The sequence below is a fragment of the Gallus gallus genome, chromosome 3, assembly GCF_016699485.2.
Source record: "Gallus gallus isolate bGalGal1 chromosome 3, bGalGal1.mat.broiler.GRCg7b, whole genome shotgun sequence".
In the NCBI taxonomy this organism is placed as follows: Eukaryota; Metazoa; Chordata; class Aves; order Galliformes; family Phasianidae; genus Gallus; species Gallus gallus.
In genome coordinates this window covers 25,085,782-25,102,249 of record NC_052534.1, presented here as the reverse complement: position 1 = coordinate 25,102,249, position 16,468 = coordinate 25,085,782, and the positions used below count along the sequence as shown (strand labels likewise).

General features: G+C 43.7%; 1 protein-coding gene and 1 long non-coding RNA gene across 43 annotated transcripts in view; both read right to left on the bottom strand.

The window, feature by feature from the left end:
- PPM1B (protein phosphatase, Mg2+/Mn2+ dependent 1B) overlaps nt 1-1,604 on the bottom strand; it is a 58,558-nt gene extending 56,954 nt beyond the window's left edge. For 15 of the 30 annotated variants that reach the window (NM_001396777.1, NM_001396774.1, NM_001396775.1 and 12 more), the window contains exon 1: nt 888-1,117. The gene's annotated coding sequence lies outside the window, so the exon portion shown is untranslated. Of the gene's footprint in view, nt 1-238; nt 470-559; nt 675-887; nt 1,118-1,533 lie in introns of those variants that run through there. The other 15 variants (NM_001396772.1, NM_001396773.1, NM_001031052.2 and 12 more) reach the window with 4 other exon arrangements.
- Nucleotides 1,605-3,109: 1,505 nt separating this feature from the next.
- Nucleotides 3,110-16,468, bottom strand: part of LOC101750546 — a 65,251-nt gene continuing 51,892 nt past the window's right edge. For 8 of the 13 annotated variants that reach the window (XR_003074366.3, XR_006938755.1, XR_006938756.1 and 5 more), the window contains one exon: nt 15,178-16,013. This is a non-coding gene — a long non-coding RNA (circumsporozoite protein-like). Of the gene's footprint in view, nt 4,363-4,389; nt 6,917-15,177; nt 16,014-16,468 lie in introns of those variants that run through there. The other 5 variants (XR_006938758.1, XR_003074367.3, XR_005858328.2 and 2 more) reach the window with 3 other exon arrangements.

Sequence of the window (16,468 nt, the reverse complement as noted above, 5' to 3'; positions counted from 1 at the left end):
ACAACTTATCCTTTTACCTCTCACACCCTACACAGGACTGTCCACCTATCGCTACTAGATTTATAAGCCTTCACATACCACTGTTCCTAAACACGTGTGGTTTCACCCACCATCTCCATCTCCCAAGTATAAACACAGCTATAAACATGCCCCTCAGCCTACCCCACACACAGCTGCCTCCAGTCCATCAGAATGACTCCCACTCTCCGCCTAGCTATAATATGCAACTAAGCCATACCCACGTCCATACACGGCGGCCCCAAACCCCTCGATCTCCCAGCCACAACAGCAGGACCTCCAGCTTCTTCCCCTTCCCCACGATCCGCACAGCAGCGCTGCCCCTCGGGGTATGCTGGCAGCTCCTTCGCGCACCCCCACTCCCCGCGGCGCCCGGGCCTAACGCCAGCTGCCCGCTCCGACCCGAGGCCCGCACTACCGCCCCCGGGCAGACACCGGCCGCGGCCCCGCCACTCCCCCGGGCGCAGCCAATGCACGTGCGCGGGCCCGGCTCGCCCGCCCCTCCCGCCCCTTCCTCGCTCCGCTCCGCTCCCCGCGTTACCTTCGCGGGACCGGGTCCGAGAACAGCACCCGGCCCGCGTGGCCCCTGCTCGGAGTTCGCCTCCCGCAGGAGGCCGGCGGAGGCGGCGGCGCGGCCTCGAGCTCGGCACGGCGAGGCAGAGGCCGGGCCTGCGCGGTACCTCCCCGCTGCCCGAGGCAGGCGCGCAGCAGGCCCTACCCGCCCGCCGGCCCCACGCGAGCAGGCCGCCCCCCCCCCGCCGCGCGCAGGGCCCTACCGCTCCGCAACGCCCGCTCCTGAGCCCCTCCGCCCCCCCCCGTTCGCCGGCCCCGAGAAACCACGACCCCGCGCCAGGCCCCGACCCCGCTACCTGTCGGCGAAGGAGCGCCGGCGTCCCCCGGCGTTCGGGCGCCGGGCGGCCCGGCTAGGTCCCGACCCGCCTTAGGTCGGCTCGGGTTAGCCCGGCTAGGCCTCAGGCCTGAGCCGCCCCGCGCTGGCCGCCGCCGGCCGCAGTCGCCGCCCGCTCGCGCACTCCGAGCGCCGCCAGCAGCGCCGACATGTTGGGAGCCCCCGTCCCGAAGGCCGCCGCCGGGCCCGCCCTCCTCTCCGCCCACGTCACGGTACCGTGGGAGGAGCCCGACACTCGGCCCGCCTCCGACCCTGTCTATTGGCTGTTGCGGCCATCGCTCAACTCGGCCCGCCCTCCCCGGGCGGCCATTGGCCTCCTGCCCCGCTCGCGCTACCCTGCCGCGGCGCCATTGGCCGACCCGCTCGCCGCTCACCCTCCAGCCCCCGGCGAGCAGCTTTCCCTGATTGGGCATCGCACCCCTGTTTCGTTAACAACTGGCTGCCCCTCTTGTCAATCAAGGCGCTGCGCACCGAGCCTGCCTTTCTCCACTCTTTTTCCCCCGGCCTCGCAGCCTGGGTAGGACTGACGGAAGCGGCTGTCAGTGAGCGCCTCGCCCCTCCCCGCCGCCCTCCCCCCGCCACTGCCTCTCCCTCCCGGCGCGTTTTGCCTGCAGGCCATTGGCTCCCAGCGCCGCCAGTCGCGCGGCCTCTCCTGCCCCGGCCGCTGCCGCTCGAAGTGGGCGTGACCCGGGCGGCGGGTGCCTCCTACTGATTGGCCCTCTCTCCTGCCAATCCCGCAGGGGCGGTGGGTCCCCGCGGAGCCGCGGCGCGCGGGCGCCGCTCCGCGCTGCGATTGGCCGCATCGCGGGTGGGGAGGGGAAAGGTGCGCGGCCCCCCGGGGGGCGGCGGGCAGTGCCCGTATGTGCGCGCGATGACATCACCGATAGCCAATCAGGAGGCGCGGGGCTGGCCTGCCGGCTGCAGCGGGGCGGAGGCTCGCGCTCGCCAGTTGGGGCTGGTGTGCCGCGCGAGGCCGGCGGCGTAGGGGGGGCTGCTGGGGTGCTGTCATGTTTGTCACCGTAACCGAGCGGGTTTGGGGTCACCCTTGGAGGGGAAACCGGCTCCCGGGCTGGGCTGCAGCCCTGTGTGGTGCTGCTACTGGCTGCAGTGAGACACAGGGTAGTCCTCAGATGTCAGAGGTGATGTCCACTGCGCACCTCGGCACCTGAGCGCTCAGTGCCCTCAGTGCGAACGGCAGCAATACAGGAGCCCCGTCCCCTCACGTCGAGGTGCTTCCTCCCCACTGCTGTGAACAGACACGTCTGTGGTACGTGGGCCTTGGGATCAGAGGTCGAAACACAGCTTACGTAGCATTTTTAGTTATCAGTCAATCTCTTCACAGCCTTTGTGAGGGAGCTGGCCCTGAAAAGCCTGGAACTTTCCATTTGGACGCACTTAGTCTTCCATCTAGGCACACAATGGGATTATTCTTCCAGAGTTATGTCCGCAGTACAGGAGATACCACGCAGCTTTCAGCTTTTAAGGTCATCGACACCACCACTCGCGTTAGAAAATCTTGCCTGGAGCTCTGGAGGCAGTTTGAGCGAAGGCAGCGGCTGCAACGGCCGTTCAGAGCTGGAGCTGAAGCTCTGCTTTCTGCAGCTCCCAGTGCACCTGCTCTGCCAGGAGAACGTGGGGAAGGCCCCTGTGCTGCTTCCCACAGCTCTGCTGGCCACAGAGGTGGCCGAGGGAAACCCCCGCCGTCCCAGCACAGACACGAGCAAGTTTGGAAACAGCCAGAACACTGAGGCCGCGGTTTGCCCTCTGCCGTAGAAGACTTGCTCATAGACAAGCTAATTTGAGTGCCCAGACCTGGCTGCCAATCAACCTAGTTAGCTTTGCAGCATCCACAAGGTCTGGGACTCAAGATACTTTCATACATCTAGCTTGGAGGGGATTTTTTTGCCATTCTTCATGCTTAGTTCTGGTAGTCCCTTAAATATAACTTATGTATTATTAGAGGGATGTCACATCTGGCTAAAAACTGCTGTATCTTTTGGTTGGCAAATGCAGAATTCATTCAGCCTAGATAATTCTCGGACTGCATCTGGAAGTAGCAGGTTTTATTCCAAGCGGTTTACTGAAAGGTTCTGGAGAGCCCATCACTCTTGAAGCTGCTGGTAAATCTAGCATAGATTTCAGCAGGTACAGATCTGGGCTGTAATTTTATCATGTCTCTGTTTACAGTCTCCACTTTGCTTCTTGGCTACCTTCCAGAGAGATACCATAGGCAGCATTAGATAATCCTGCCCAGTGTGACCAAAATATACTCCGCTGATACTGACTCTTACGTCTAATTTACTGTAGCAGCCATTTTTCACGCAGTGCCTACTGAAACCAAAATGTACACAAATACTGCAGAAAAGTCTTTCAGTTGTCATTCAGAGCACCTGACCCTGACTTTCTCCTTGCTTCTAGATTCAGTGCTTTTGTTCTTATCGCCTTCACTTCACCTTCAATTCCAACTGCATATATTATCTTATAGCACGTTTAGAAATATATAAAATGCTTCCTTAGGATATGATCTCAATACCACTTTAACCTTGACAGAGTTGACCACCCAAAATAAAAAACACTGCCTTATGTTGTTTCTAATGTAACAAATCATATCCTCTGCTGTTTCTCAAGCATGACCTGCTTATCTGTTAGAGATTAACTAAAAATCTACACCGTGCACGAGTCCTTAACCCAGTATAAACAGCACATTCGTAATCACTAGAAAAAAAGTGAGTATCAGGCTGGATCCTGGGAGCTAAAACAAAGCACTGTCATTGCTCAAGAGGTGTGTGCAGCAAGAGGCAAGGATCACAGCAGCAGGCAGCAAGGGCGGCGGAGTGAAGTAATAAGTAGGTGAAATAATGGCTGTACGTGGCAATGCAGAGTTAATGGCTAATCTAGGGATTTTGTGGCTGGCCTCAGTTAATCTTCGTGGAAGACTACTAAAGCACAGTATTTCTTTGTGAGGATGTACGTGTACTGGATCAACAGTAGAGCACGTGTGCTCAAAATTTGTGTGCTTTCATATATATGCACTGTTTATCTGATCTGAGCACTGATAAATTAACTGAACTTCAGAAATGTTAACTTATACATGGGAAGTACATAGATCACTCTGAAAGTACTGCCTTCTATTTATTTCCATCAAAACTACAACTGATAAAAAAAGCACAATAACATTGTTTGATTCTCAGCTACAAAACACTTTTTTTCAACCCAGTCTCCACCATGAGCTATGCATTTTCACCAGCAATGAACAAGAGCCTGTATGACATGCTCGTAAAAATCTGCACCAGTGGAGGTAATCCACTGTTCTCCATCACCACTACTGAAATACACCACCCAGCGCCTCACTCAGTGGGGGCTATTTTTTCCATGTGGAGGAATTCAGTGACACACCTTTGCTTCATACACACTTCCATGTCAGGCATCATGTCACGCTGCAATAGAACGTAACAGAATTGTGAGGGGAAGTGAGCTATACCACCATCTGCCTCTGGCATCATGGGCCAACACAATAAAATAGGAAGCATTACTTTCAGAGCAGCCCTCAGAGTACATACATACATATACATGTAGTCTGTACAGGATAAAGGTAAATTGCTAACAACTCCCATTTGCTATTGCACTTAAGGGGAATGAAATTTAGTTTTACCATAGAGAACTTTTTAAATTCCCAACTCTTTGTGTTTTACTTTTCTTGGCAAACAGATTTGTCCCTTTAGGAGTAGCTGTTGATGAATCTCAAGAATTAAATTTGTTTCACGTTTAAAAGAATGACAAAACAGCCATAACTGGAGCTGACATCATTTTTACATTATCTCAATTTTATTTCTATTTTGAGCTTTAAAACTTTCGTGCAGTGCACTAACAGGCCTTCACACTGGAGAGACTCTTTCACAAGACATTTTTATCTGTGAACCACAGATAATAAGATTGTCTTCATGTTAAGAAATGAGTAAAGAAAATGTGGAAAGGTTCACGTAACCTTTTGCCCGGGTTTTGCTCATCAAGAGAAAAACGGGTAGCGAAGATAAAGGCACAGATACTGACAAAACCCAATAATAGTATTATTACCTATTAGTAGTTTGGGGAATGTATACTACTCATAGCTAGGGCCAGACATTCTTGTTTCTGGTAGTCAATGAATTCTTCTTCCCAACTGTCACCAAGCCTTTCAGAAGTAACGCTCTTTTTTCGATGATTCAGAAATCATCAAAGGCCTGGCTGTGGGTAACAGCCCTAGAGTAGACGATGGTAAGTTGTCTGATGAAAGGTAAAGGTGAAAAAGTGGAGCACTGTCAATTTCGGAAAGACTGACTGAATGAATGAAGGAACCTGGCAATAAATTCAGCTTGTGCAATGAAATCAACAGTCTGGAAGAAGCCTTAAATATCTCTAACATTTTAAATCCATTGTGATTCTGATCATACACAAGGCAAAGGGGTTACAGGAAGAGGCTTTAAGGCAAAACTGGAAGAAAAATGGCTGCAAGAGAGGTCCAGGTTATAAGCAGAGAGTATAAAACAAAACAAAAGGAAAGTCTGGATCAGGAAAGATCTTCAACGTCAACTGCTGTGGGAAACAAAGGGAGAATTAATCTGAGAAATCAAGTGAATTTAGAGTTTCCACATGATACCTAGAAAATCAGCAAAATGCTATCCAGCTGTAACATAGTATTGTAAGAAAGAAGTGATGCTGCTTTTCAGTGAGTCAAAAGAGGGGATTATTAGTAGTCTATATCTAATTCTAAAACTAAACATATATGGCTCAATTTTCACCAAAGATGATGATGTTGAACATGGGATTAGATAGCAGGATGGCTAGTAGCTGTGAGGGAAAGAAAATTGCTAGTATCACATATAAAAGTAAAGTAAAGCACAGACAACAGCCTCCAGGCAGAAAAGGGATAGATAACGCCCATTCCAGAAGTCAAGAAATAACGTAAAGGAAATTACTTGTCTCACAGTAAGCTTTTTAAATATAGCAGGAAATGATAAAAGAGTAATGTTTGTTTACAAAGGTGGATGTTACCAGATTAACCTAATATCTTTCTTATAATATCATTCACCATCTAGATAAAGGAGGAGATAGTGGCGATTAGCAGAGCAGTATCAGAGACTAATGTAGGTGATGGACTATCCATAAATGCTCAGAGGTAAACTATCTGAGTAAAGAAGCTCTTTGTTTTGTAAAAGATCAGTTGGAGGTTAAACCTAGATATTTTCATTAATGACACCAACAGAAGAAGGTGGTGGGAAATAGAACTGTAAACAGCCCAGTGCTAGGAGGCACAAACAGTGAAGAGAGCTATGAAACCATACACAGTTAAATTGACAAAGAAACTGAAATACAGATAAATTGAGGAGCTTAAAAGCAAGAAGGTTGGGACTAATATCAGACATTTCCTCTAGAAACTAGGAGCTTAACACTTCAAGGAGATCATGAAGAAGGACAGAATATTGTTGTTTATTAGAGCATAATATGAAATGCTATTCAGTTTCAGCATTAGAATGACAAATGCAATCTTAAACATGGCTGGTGACAGGTTAGATGCCTTCACACAGGCACTTAATTAGCAGTGTGGAAGTGCTTATTTGGAGCTTCATCCAGCCAGCCATGAGCTGGCTCCAAGATGCAACAAACTGAAAGGGTTGATGTGCCTTGATTATTTCTGTTGCCTTCATTTGAGCTTTGTTCATGTTGCTGAATTGGGTAGGGACAGACAGCCACAAGCTGTCAAGCCAGTTTGTAATTAAGCCATGGCTTAGCATGGCTTAATAAGTTACTGCTCCACAGACAAGATGTAATAATTGCCTGTGTGCATGCTCTTAGCTTGTCCAGCAGCTGAAGTAACGTGTTAGTTTAAGTTACTATATTCTGCAAGAGTGTCCTACCTGAAAAGCAGTAGTTTGGGTTGGTAACTCAATCACTTGTGAGCGTATGTTTGTGTTTTCCCTCTGCGCCACAGAGAGCTCACAACTCAGTGCAGAACTGCAGGTGACACAAGAGGTACGTTGGAAGTGTTAGTATTATTAACTTTTTGCTCTGAGATGTATCTTTTTGCCATTTAAAATCTTGCAAAATTTTTTACCACAGAGTTAGAATATCGGTTTTTGCTTAGGCTATTCTCACCTGTCATCCTTAATGTGCCTTGATCATTATTATTGCTCTGTTTGGTTCTTCACTGACTATCTGAACTTCTGATTATTTTTTCTACCCTTTGAATGAAGCATTTTAAGAGAGCCTTAAGAGCGGTTTGAGAGTTTTGCAGTTTAAGCATAATCAACTGTAAAGTACTTCTGTTCTTATCTTTTAAGCTAAAGTTATTGAAGAAGTCAATCAAGTTTGGCAAAAAAGCTTGTTTTTTGGCTCCAGGAAATACACCGTTTCTGGTAACAGCATCCTCTCAGTTTCTAAATGCTGTATGGACACTGTCTTTTACAGTAGAGATCATTCTCATGGAAATTCAAAGCCTGAATGTGATTTTCAAAAAGAAAGTTCAAAATTTAAAGAGATTATAATCACAGTGTGCAGCCTTTAACTTAGATATACTACTGTCTATGCAATTCCATTGCTACCTTTTCCTACCCAGTAACATTTCTGTCATAGACATGTCTTTTAAAGAAACCAAATAATAATGTGTTGACTACTTCCTGTTTAATCTTTGTGATCTTTTCCTCATTGATATGGAATCCAGGTTTTAACTAGTTAATTCTCTAAGTAGAAAAGAAAGGAGTCAAGAGATAAAACAAACCAAGAAAAGTAAACCCTAAAAACAGCAATAGAAAAGCCTCTGTTTTTCTCTCATCTGAACAATGCTCACTGGTATCCAGCCCCGGTGCTACACAATCCCAGCAGTGGCCCAGCAGGCTGGGGCTGCAGGCATGACTGGCCGTGGGCTCACTAATGGTAGCACTTGGTATGAGTCAGTCACCAGCAGCAGACCCATCAACAGGCTGCTCACCACATCGCTGATGGGCAAAATTAAGAAGCAGGACAGGGAAGAGGGGTCATGCTGACTCTAAGTGGAGCTCCCCCCAAGCTGTTAAAAAAAAGAATTAATTCTTCCTCTTCTGGATTTTCCTAAGATGGTTTGATGGGTGATATCCCTGACCATCAGGGTGGCTCAAATCAGATGCTTTGTTTCAACATGGCCACTTCAATTGAGCTCAGACAAGAGAGCTTCTCCTTTTCTGTGGTAAGTACAAATAAGCCCTCTGCATTATCTTACAGTACCCATAGTTTAAAAATGAAGACTTTTAATATTAAGATATCTATAATGAATCTTCCCAGAGAAAAGAAAAGCAGAATGTAGGCCAGACTCCATGTTGTTATTTATTCAGTAAAAGTAAATATTCTGTATTTAGTTTTGAAACTGTTGTTAACTGTTTCTTTTTCTCAGCATTAAATTTGTCCTAAAAGGGAAAAATGTATGTATTTTTCTATTAGCAAATATACATTATGATTATTCATGTTAAGAATATTACTTTATATAAAGTACTCTTCTGGCTTCTAGAAATAATGCTAGCGTCTGGGCAGGAAAAAAAAAAAATTAACACTCAGATACATTCTCACCATGGTGACCTACAAGAGAACTGTCACAACAGAAGCTGCTGTTGCCACTACAATTTCCAGAACTCCTGCTGTTTGTGTTGTTGCTGAAGAGAAAATCCACTGCCCTTTGCTGCACTTAAAGCTCAGTAAGATCAGATTGCAGCTTAAAGATAATGTTCACTCTTCACTGTACATCAGTATCAAAGAGAAAAATAAGATGATCAAAATATGCCAATCATCATAATAGCATCAACGTTAAGTATGCTGCACACTTCCTTTGAGGTAGCAAGTGCTCTGACTCCCTCCTGTTTCAGCAAAGGGAAATTAGAGTTGTGATGAGAGCCCTTGGGTTCAGCTCTGCTCAAACCAGAGTGCCACTAATGACGGTAAAAATAAACTCCCTACAAGAAGTAGAGGATTGATTTCCCTCAAAGGCAAAGAAAAAGAAAATCTAGCAGTGTTTTCGAAACGTAGAAATAAATTAGTGTTTCCAGTTATCAAAGAGAAAATGCAAAATAAGAATAGGAATGTCTCTGCACAATTAATGTTCTGAACTCTGTTCCCACATTCTACCAAAGGACTGCCAATTAAGGCAAGCATGTTGCAAAGGTGCCTTACTGCCAATAGAACAAGCAAATCCGTGAAAAGCGTAAAGCATACGCTTTTAAAACAGTCTACTTATTACCCAACCAACTAAGTGTATTTTAAATGTCTAATTCTGAAGATAATTTAAGCTTGTTACAAAAGGAAATGTGATTTAAAATGTGTACATTCGACTTCAGAGAAATGGAGCACAGTTTCATGAATTTTACACTCTTCTGTACAGATGTGGAAAAAAAAGCCATCTTGCTGATGATAGGACTTGACACATTAAAAGCAGTATTTCTGGAAATGAAAGGGCCCCCAAAAGATCTCTGATTGGCCTAGTCAGTACCAAGAAGCTCTGGAATAAAAAACACAGAATATCTATAATTAACCACAGCTGAGGGAATTAGAGTTGGAAGTTGCTATGATAGCATAAAGCCTCTGAAATGATAAAGTGGGAAAATGAGAGAAATGAAAATTATTTGCAAAAATGCTCCAAACTCTAAACAGATCATCAGTATTAGCGACATCTTAAGTATGAACTCCATGAATTCATCCCTTTTTCACAAGCTGTGAAGTTGGGATCTGATGTGCAGTTGCTATTTTTGTTATATGAAATGTATAAGGTCTTAAAAAGTTTTATAATAGAATTTATGCTGTCTGGGAAATGGAGACCCAAATCAAATTATAATTCAACTGAAGCAGGAAGGTAAATCTAAATTTGGAAATCAGTGTGTCAAAGGATCATTGTGTATCGGAGATGATTCATTTATAGACAAGCTTAAACGGATTTCATTTGCATTCATAAAAATAGCTCAGGTTGATCAAAACTACCATACAATCCATTAGAATTCTCTCTAAATCAAAGGAAGGAAGAAAAAAGGTTCAATGAAATGTTCTGAAGTTTATCCTCTCTTGCAATGAGGCAAGCCTTTGGGTAGAGGCAGGGAAAAACCCAAATGAGAAGTACGCTCTGAAGTGCAGCTGCACCATCTCCTTGGCTCCTCAGAGAAATCCTAAGTGCCTGCCAGAACAAGGAACATGTTGAAATTGGATTTTCTTGCTACTATGCTTTTTGTTTGTTCATTTGTTAAGATTATTTCCATTTTGTAATCACAAATGTAACTCTTGTTTTGCTAGTATAATCTTTTCTTTCTTTCCTGAAACTTGCTTGGTAGTAATGATTACAAGTAACAATGGCAAACACAAGACACGGCTTCTAAGGAAGCATCAAATCTATATAAATGAGTTATCACACAGACTTTTAGATTGCCCACAACCTGGGAGAAATTTGAGAAACTGAGACATTTCTTCTTAGCAAGTAATGAGAGTCAGTATTACCCTATGGGGAGAAGTCTGTCCAGGAGGGTGTTTGTTAAACATGTGAGATTGTACAATTGCAGGTACCCAACTCGAGTTAAATCTTTTGGAGGTTACACAGTGCTCTGGCATGCCCAAGGATGCAACATATCTCAGCGAGAAAGGTGTAAGGTTGAATGTGTGGAACTCTCAGACAGTCAAGCAAGAGCACCCCAGGAAACCGTGGTGTTTGACTGCCTGTCAGGATGAGATTGAAGGCATATAAGTATTACCTCCCACTGCAAAAAGTTGTAAGAGCAGCAGAAGTATGAGAGCTGAAAAAGAAAGAATGACGACACCTGAGAGCATTACTGTGCAAAGCTCTTCAACGGCCACGGGCTCAACTGTCTAATAAAGTGTTTGAAAACTCTAATAGAAGCTCCACAACTGAAGTGTAGCAAATGCAAAGGTAAGTACTCAGCAAACACTTCCAAACACACTGCTGGCACCATCATATCACAATAGGATTCTCAGAATTGGATACCAGCAGGATGCCAGCTATAGATACAGAAATCCTCAGTGTCAGTATATTCAGATAGAGAGGGACCTTTGGATACAGGCTTTGCAGTGGTATATGTTTATCTAAGATAGGCTGATGTTGTCTGAAACACTCTAACACAGGCAGTGTTAGAAGGGGCTTGGGAATTTTCATTCCTTGAAAAAAAACCCACAATTTTTTCCAATCATTACCATACCACTGTTGTACTATCACAATACTTCTTGCAAATCATGAGTGAAAGAAAGAAGGATAGGGTATTTTCAGTGACATCAAGAAGAGTAAGGATATTCAGTCTGCAGCAACTATGACTTCCAGGTCTATTTACACTATCTGTGGCACACTGGGATACGCTTTAGTCAAAATAGCTGGCTCTGGTAGTGGCGGTGTCCTAGTTCTTACCACTACTCGTTCCAGAGGCCCTTTCCCAATCCAGAAACATAACAAGGGGAAGACGAGGGCCCCTGGAGAAGGAGGGCTTTTAGAAATGAGCTACTGTCACAACAATTAATCCAGTAATCACTCTCTTCTCCTCACATCTGTGACAACGCTTGGACAAAAAGGAGATGAATGGTGTCTGAACTAGTTGGCAATAGTAACCTATTCTCGGTTCCTACGTTTCACCAGCACTCATCTCTTCTGCCAGCAAATGGTTGTGATTAGTCAGTAACTGCGGCACTTGTAGGAAGTTACTGTGTCCTGCAGCAAAGGATGGACCACATCATATGCAGAGGTCCCTGCCCCTAAGAAAGGTGTGTAGTTTCAAAAGTGGGCATCCCTACTACAGAGTTTCTGACAGAAGTTCAGCAGGGTGGAGGCCTTTGTGCCTGTCTATCTGATACAAATCGTGGTCTCAGATAACGCGTAGGCTGTGACTGGCAGTGCAATAGCAAGGAACATTAAGAGGCAGTACATTTGGGGATTGATGAAGAGCCACTTATTGCAATTTCTATTCAGACCTTGTCATACGATTGTGTAGTTCTTGTACCGTGCCCTACTATGTACAGTCTTAGTGGCTGCTTGGGGTTGAAGTAATGAAAAGAAAAGGTTACACCCTATTTTCAAGCACATTTAACTCAAAACACAAAACTAACAACATCTGAATTCTAGTGACAGAATTACAAGAAAGTCCCGAGTGAACAGTGATGGAGGCAGGAAGGTGTGACTAAATACATAAAGTCTGGGATTCTTGTTTTCCAAAAGAAAAACAAAGGACTCTATACCCAAAGCAGAAGAAAGTCAGTGGAGCAGAAACCACGGGGGACAAAGTGTCCACTCATCCAGCACTTTCAGATTCAGAGGACAGAGCAATTTAGCAAATCCCAGAGATCAGAAGACAGAATCATAGACAAACTCATGCAGATTAGGAATCATGCCTGAGTGACTGCAGGAGCAAGAAAAGCAAAACACAGCCCTGAAACACTGTCAAAGCTAGATTTTGAGAAATGACAAATTCCCAGAGAAAGGGGGAAGGACACGAGGCTTGGGAGCATGGACTGTTCTTTCAGAACACTGCAAAGGTGGAGTAAAGTCCAGAGACCTTGATCAGTTTACCTGAAGCATCTAACCATATTCTTTTAGAGGAAGATTCACTCATCTCATTTTCTGTTGCTTGAATATTCATTAGTCATTTGTCAAACGAGTTTAAAAAGCAATGCACACAGTAGTCCAAGCAAAAAATATATTTTTTTTCCTTAGTCTTTGGGAGGAGAGGAAAGAATCCCAGGGTGAGACTGTCATAAATCCTGGTTTAACAAATATGTGAGCCTGTTTGAGAGAGTCCAAGAAAGTAGAGGTGTGTTTATGTGGCTACAAGAGAGAATCCCACTGGCATTTGTCTTTTCAGTCCCTGCAGCTTGTACTGTAACAACAATTATTTTTCAAGCTGCCACATGCCACCAGGTTTTAATCAGAGTGAGAAAAACAATTGGACAAATCATGTCTCCAATGAAGTCTGCCAGATTATTCCTATTTATTTCAGAAAAAAAGTATATTCAGTCTGAAGATAACTGTAGCAGCATTTAAGGAATTGCTTTTCCATCTAGTTTTAATACCATTTAATTATGTTGACTTTGGTAGAGTCTTGTGATTTCTCAGTCTTAAGAATTTAAACAATCAGGTCAGTGTCTTCTTATTAATTATTAATTGCCCAAGGGCCTAGAGGCTTATCACAGTTGAGGCCAACATGCACTGCTGCTAATGCCATAGCAAAAAGGCAGTGGTTAAGTATGTAAGTCATTAGGTCCATAACATCAGCCAATAATCACTGTTTCTATATACCTGCGGCACCATAAGACAGACCTCTGTGTTTGGAAAGTACAGCTGCACTTACCCACATTATTTTAAAATTGATTTCAAAGGATTCTGCAAAACATAATCTGGACACGTATTTTAAAAGACATAAATACAGATTAAGGCAACCATTGAAGGAGTGTATCTGTCTCTGTAGTTAAAGCCCACTAAATTAAATGTGAAAAATTTCTCTCAGACTGGAAATCATATCGCTGTGTGTGGTCACAGAAGAAAGCTCAGTAAATTCTGGTTTGCCGGGTGAGTCAGCATGAGTCATCAACAGAAATACCATCCTATGTTATACGAAGCTGCAAGGTACTTTTAGAAACATTTCACAGTAACAAAATAATGCCGTCCTCCTGCTTTTTGTCTAGATGACATTAATGACAGCCCCAACTTTCCTGAAATACTGTAAGCATCCTTACCCCAACATGTGAGGTTAAAAAAAAAAAAAATCCCTCTTTATTTAGCTGTTTTTATTAAGCAAAGCCAACACAAATACGAAAAGCCTTTGGGAAAGCCTCAGGTTGCAAATAAAGTCATTCACGTAGTTGTGTTACACTGACTGACAGCTGAGCAACACCTGCTTTTCAGGTGGAGTTCTGATTACTTGATTGAAACATGCAGAGTTTATTTTTCTCCCTTCCAATTTGAATTGTTTCCATCACTCAAAATTTCAAGCAGGTAATAAGATACTATGAGAAATGAAGACATTTAGCCGACATCACCAGCTGTGTAATAAGCAAAACAGTGCCTATTTTGCTCTGGAATAATATATTTTTTTTTAAATTGTGGCGTCTTGTTCAAGGACTTCTGAATGCAGTGTAGATGAGCATTTGTAGGGTTGAAACTATTCCTGTTTTCTCCTCTTCCACTTTTCTTAATTTTGGTGGAAAAGGTTTGTTTTTCTATTCTTTATATTTCATTTTCCTCCAAAACAATTTTTTTTCTGTTCTAGCATGTCTTTCTGTGTATCATTTCCCAACATATGTACAGCTACATAAGAAACATGTTTTTTCCCTACTTCTCATATTAATTGCAAGAGCTCTAATATTTTCTCTAGCTCTGCTCAAGATGAAGAAAATTTTGCATGTAATATGGCTGTACTAGAAGTCTAGAGTACAGAACAGCAGGGCATTCACACTGAGAGCTATTTGGCCAGCTGGACAACTTGCACTCCAGTCTGGAAACCAAATCCACTGCTGCAGTTAGTCATCCCTCTGGATCCCACTCATCCCAGTGATGCCACACAGATGCAGCCAGATTCACATCAGCTAATCTAGTTACAAAACAGAGGCCCTGCTCCTATCAGATACATTAAAATCCATGTAAACAGAAATGGCTTAACCTCTTATTTTAAACTGCAAACTCTTTTTTTCACTGCTCTTCCAATAGCTTAGCAAATGCATTCTGAATTTGTCCTCTCATTATCACAAAGGGAGGATGTTTCCTGGATTTACTCCTAACCATTGTGTTTTGGTTCACTAATCAATTCTTTTCCTAGCTAAGTTGTCTATGTATCACCTACTTAGCACTGCAGACAACTAATATTGTGATTCATTCAGTGTTGCTTTGTGTAGTAGTCTTAGCAAAAACTTGTGGGTTTATTATTCTTGAATTACATATTATGTTAACTCATACACTAAGTAAAAGAGGGTACAATTGCTTGTGCTGCTGCCGCTGGTTGTCTTTTTTAAAGCATTCATTGTACTTGAAACTTGTCTACCAAACCATGACCTTTGAGTTGCCGGAAAAGAAGTGCCAATTTTGTGAATCCATTTGAATTCAGGAGTGAATTATTGTCAGTAGGAGAAGCAGCCCCAGGCACACCTTGCAAAAGGGCAGAGACTCTGTGAAGACTTTACAGGAAGCTCTGAGGCAAAGGATTTTGTGTCAGAGGCACTTTCGTGTTGGGTTTGGGCTTCCTGTCTCTAAATGTGACCACAAAGACGAATTCAAAGATCAGTTTAGCTACTTATCTATGCTATTTATTCACTGGGCAATCAGAGGTACCAATTTTGCACGTACAGACTAAATATGTCAGCATTCAACACAAGTCATTGTCAAATCAATGTTTTACTCCAACTGTTCTTGTAGGACATTGCTGTGTTTTGGACGTTTGCTGCTACGAACAGTGGAAACTGGAAAACGTTTTCTGCAGACAAACAGATTATTGTAGATATGTATGCACAGAGTACACACTTACATACACATAGATACCTTTTTAGAACGTGTTCCCAGTGGACAGTCTTTTCACAAAAGGTCAACATTCAATATACTTCTCATATTTAAATACTTTCAACAAAAATGTAAAGCAGTGCCTATTTTTGTAAAGTCATTTTCAAATGTTACTGGAAGCAACTCTCAGTCCTCTGACGCATTACTCTTTCTTCAGCATTCCCCACAACTAAACTGGGTTGATGAGCAATAATTTAAGCTACAAAACCCGAGGCAAATTCCCAATCTCCTTATGCTTTCTATCAGCTACTGAATCTCACATTTACATAATTTTTTGAGGATTTTATGTCCAAATTTGCCAAAAGTAGGGGAAATTCACTCTGGTAACAGACACAGAACTGAGAATTTGACAAAGATGATGTCATATCTGGCTGAAGTAGATGACAAAATAAAGAATAATTCTTGAGATACCTTTGCGGGAGGATTCCTCTTCCATCAGAACCTGAAGGAGGTACATGGAATTTCCTTTTGTTGCTTTTATTTCACCACAAATTATCCCAGAAGAAACCTCAAAATTGATGTGCCCAGACTCACTCCTGAAAACTTCAAGTCAGACCTGTGGAGCTGGAGACAATATGAGTAATTCAGTGAGTGAGTTTACAAATGGAAAAACCACAGATGTTTTCCTTCTCTCACTTAAATGCTTTCAGGTGCACTTAAAAGTGAATTTCTCTGCCACATGAAAGAAGCTCAGTTGCTGCTCAGCATCTCACCCGCTATGGAAATGAAAGTCCTAATCGCCGTGTGTACTCTGATGGTGTCATGAATGAGAGCTGTAGCCAGCCTCCACTCACTCTCATTCAGGCTAACTGAATGGGTGAGATGGACTTGTGGACTGAGGGCATTAATCTTAAAGCTGCATGTAGTCCCATACAGCATGTAGCACTGATTTTTCTCGTTTAAGTCATTCCTGAATTTACTTATTCAGAATGATGACGCCTACTACAACAGAATGATTACTTGTCATTCTGCCTAATAACTGTGGATGACTTTAGCTTGCATTTTTGTATTCCGTGTCA